The 4,276-nt window shown below is 40.7% G+C and overlaps 1 long non-coding RNA gene across 1 annotated transcript; it reads left to right on the plus strand.

Annotated features, from left to right (window-relative positions):
• The first annotated feature begins 469 nt into the window (after window positions 1-469).
• LOC145807522 (uncharacterized) lies at window positions 470-1,635 on the plus strand. Its single transcript, XR_014350660.1, has 5 exons — window positions 470-742; window positions 890-1,159; window positions 1,232-1,340; window positions 1,449-1,490; window positions 1,568-1,635. It is a non-coding gene; the product is annotated as an uncharacterized LOC145807522 (long non-coding RNA).
• The last annotated feature ends 2,641 nt before the right edge of the window (window positions 1,636-4,276 follow it).

Raw genomic sequence — 4,276 nt, forward strand, 5'->3', positions numbered from 1 at the left:
GATGTATGCAAAATGAAATTCACTGCAACTATATGGTCACTTAGTTAATCTTGTCGCAAAATTAGGAGAAGCTCTTTCAACTTGAAATATGATAGTTGAGTTAATTTTTTGGTTTACTTGGTGTGTAGTGATAATTTGGTTGAGGAAGCTGTAGGTGGTGGATCTGCTGGCAAATCTTTTAGAGAGAGAGATAAGGAAGGATTTTCTAAATCGGCTGTAACTTTTGCAAACATTTCTTTAATACTCCGCTTTAAGGGTTTGGGATTGTTAGTTTTAGTTCTTTCTTTAGGTTTGTTATTCAAAGTGGGATTGTGCAATAAATGAACAAATGTCTATCTTGCAATTGAGGCATCCTGTGACCAAAACTGAACAATTAATCGTAAAAAATTCAATAAATCCAATTACGCAATCTGCTTTAGTTTCTCAAATCTAAATAAACTGGCTAAATTTTAAGTTCATAAAAGAAGGTGTGATTACATTTTCTCCTACTCAAATCTCGTGACATCGTTCTTGTTTTGCACTTTTCTATTTAATTGTGATTACAACTTGCTAGTCTAGCCTCTCTCTCCCTCTCTCTCTCTCTCTCTCTCTAGACAATGGAAGGTGGACTCCCCATGCTCATCAACTATCTGTTACAGCACACCCTCAGAAATCTATGTACATCCTCAAATTCTTCCACATCCACAAAGTGGGTTTACGCAGTCTTCTGGAGGATCTTGCCTAAGAACTACCCTCCTCCAAAGTAAACAAATACAAAATTAAAACAATCCAACATTTGAATTCCCCCCAAAACCTGACATTGTTTTATCTGAGTTCAATCAAAAAATGAAGCCTGAGTTCCTCCAAGATCATGTCTTGTTATGACTTTTATCACATTGCTCTGTTTCAGGTGGGACTATGGAGGTGGCGCACTTGATCGCGCCAAGGGCAACAAAAGGAACTGGTAATATATTTATAAGAATTATGACAAACCCAATTGGATTTTGAGTTCAATTTGGGTCATTTTGAGTTCTGAGTTGGTTTTTTGCTTCGAGATTCTTGTTTGGGAAGATGGGTTTTGTGATTTTTACGAATGTGAAAGAGCTGGAAACGTAAAGGGAAGGTTTGGAGCTGATGTGTTCTTTAAAACGTCCCATGAGGTGTACAGTTATGGTGAAGGGTAATTCTGAATGCTTTTTTGTTTTTTGTTTTTTGTTTTTGTTTTTGATGAGTGTAAATTTTGTGTGTGCAGAATGGTAGGGAAAGTTGCAGCAGATAATAGTCACAAATGGGTGTTTAAAGATAACCCATCTGAGAATGATTCTAGCTTCATCACCTCATGGAATGTGTCAATTGACCCAGTAAGAGAATTTCATACTTTTTCAGAAGAAAATCTCTGTGTGTGTGTGTGTGTGTTTGTGTGTGTGTGTGTGTGTCTTGATTCCTTGATTTCTTTATCACATGAACAGCAACCAAGGGCGTGGCAATTTCAGTTCCATTCTGGAATTCAGGTTACAAATCTTTTCTCAGAATTCTTCAGCTTCATTTCACAATAAAAACTTAACTTTTTTTCCCCTCTGTTTTACAGACAATAGCCCTCATTTCGATTAGAGAAGGCATAATTCAATTCGACTCATTTGATAAGGTCTCTTTCTATATATAGCATACTTGCATTTGTGTTTGTATGTTTGTACGGGAAAGAAATAAACCTTCTCGTATAATCCTGTTGACTAAGTCTGTGCTCCTCCGTACGACGTCGCTTTATCACCTGAAAGCACAAACGTGAGCTAGCCGGCGGGTGTGTGCCGGAAACCTCTCCGATGCCTAAGTTAGCAAACTTGACAAACAGACAAAGCTCTGTGAATTCAGAAAGCAAAGTTGTGTGTTCCCCCTCCAAAAGTGATGTTTGTGAGCTTTTATAGGTTTCGAGTGGCACAATCCTAGTAGGACTTCTATTCCTCCATGCAGAGTCCTCCTAGGATTCATACTCCTATAGGATAATGCTTATCCTTTAACACCCCCCTCACTGCTTAAACCAAGTGAGATGGTTTTTACCATGGCCGAACTCCAATACGACCAAAGTAATACTGGCTATGCTGAGCCACAGAGTAGGCCGAACTATCCTTAGTTCGGTTATTTCTTCTCTACTCCCTATCTCGGTTCTTTCATGTACAAACCATGGTATGTGTAGACCGAGCTACCGAGTAGCAAGGTTTTGACCGTTCTAACCACAATACGTCATGACCGGACTAACTTTGAGACCGGCCTAACACCAAGTTGCTTCCGGACCGAAGTAACTTTACAATTCTTGGGCCGGAGTAACTTTATCTCTCTCGGGCCGGAGTAACTTTATCTCCCTTGGGCCGGAGTAACATTTCGGCCTTTTTACCCAGTCCTTCGTACTTTGGGCCATAAAGTCCATCTCATAACTCGGCCCAATTTTCACCAAAATTACCGTCTCAATTGCCCCTTAATTACATCTGCACAGCATGATTGGGATTACCTGTCTACCAGCCGAGCTGAAGTTTTTAAACCTTTCCAGCCGAGCAAAAAACCCTTTAGCCTCTCCAATCGAGCTAAAAACTCTTTAGCCTTCCAGCCGATCTTTATTTCACTCCGGGCTCTGCTTGTCCGGTCAAAATGTCTCTTCAATCACAGCGATTGTAACGCTTCCCTTTCCAATGACACGTGGCAGGCTCTGATAGCCTGGGGACAGCTGTCACGCCGCCCTCGTACTACGAAAAATTTGAACAGTTCCCGCTTTTTTTCCATTCGTCCTTTTCACAAAACAACCCCTCTATCCTTGAATCATTCATCTACACTATTCTTCGTCTTCTCTTTCTATGCCTCTACTTCTTCAACTACCAAGCTCGTGCTCTTCATTGCTGCTACTGTTTCCATCTCCAGTTCCCTCTTCTTCAATCTGGTAAGCAAATCCATTTTTCTTCCCCTGTTTTTGCTTTCGTATTTGTTCTATGCATTTTGTTTACTGTATTTTTGCAAAACATTTTCTTCCATTTCTGTTTCGCTTCTGTACTTTCATGGAAAAACTTTAACAGTAGAACACATGAGCATATGATACATCCTGTAGAAAACTAGCTTTTGATCCATAATCATGATGCAACCGAACTAGGATACTGTTTATGCTATATATGTAGATCAATTCAGACAATAACCGAACTAGAACTCGTAGAAATAACAGTAGTTTCAACAAGTTACCAACTCCTGATTCACTTTAGCCGAGATAAACTCACCGAACGAAGTTTGAACTTAGTAAACTAGGAACCTCCGCCTTCAACCGAGCTAAGCCTTTGGGGCTAAGCCAGCTTCCTTAGTTTCTAAACCAAACTCAGAAAGCTGCCCCCAGAGGCTCAACCAAAGTAACAAAACCCATAGTTCAAACCGAGATAACCAACTTTATACAAAAACCGATCTTGCGAACCCTATGCTCAATCCGAGCTACCAAGCATTTTGCTGAACCGAGATAGAACCTGTCCACAAAGCCGAAGTAGGGCTCTTTTACCTTGCTTTTAATTTCTAGCACGGTCCAATGATCTGTGCTTAACCCCTTTGTTTTCTACTTTGCAGACTTAGGTTGCCCAGGCACTCCTCCGTGCGCTCAATCGAGCTACTGAGCATAACTTTTGCACCGATCTAATTTATTCATAATTTATACAATAAATGGGGAAGTATAGGTATCTAGTAGACACTCCGGGCGGCCTAGCCGAATTCAGAAAAGACTACAATATACCTGATGACGTCCAACTGATTTTAGCCGAAAAAGAAGTCATTCCTTGGGACAATGAAGGCTTTGTCCCCTTCACCCTCTTATCCATAATTGAAACCGGACTATGATTTCCAGTCCAACCTTTAATTTGTGAGTTTCTTAGGCAAACTAGGCTATGCCCAACCTAACTATCCACCAATTCATACCGCATAATAATGGGAACAGCCGAACTCAACCGGCAAGCCGGTCTCAACCTTGGCCTGGCCGAAATCTTTCATCAATACTCCATTGGTTCGAAGGAAGACGGCTAGGTATACTATCTGAGAATACGCCGCCGTCGTGAGAAAATAATAAAGAATACACCGGATAAAGACTTAAACGACGACGATTTTTTCTGGGTGTCTGGGAACTTTGAGGATCATCAAGCCCAGATTCTTGGCCGACGTATCAATTAGAAAAAAGGGGAACCTGGTAAATTTACTTCGGTTTTCTTGCGTGCTATTTCATATTTCGGTTTATCAATCTTTCAGCCGAGCTAACAGTTGTCTTTTTTTTGCAGATTCTACCCAC

The sequence above is a fragment of the Camellia sinensis genome, chromosome 14 (assembly GCF_055761805.1).
Source record: "Camellia sinensis isolate YWXY chromosome 14, ASM5576180v1, whole genome shotgun sequence".
Classification (NCBI taxonomy): Eukaryota; Viridiplantae; Streptophyta; class Magnoliopsida; order Ericales; family Theaceae; genus Camellia; species Camellia sinensis.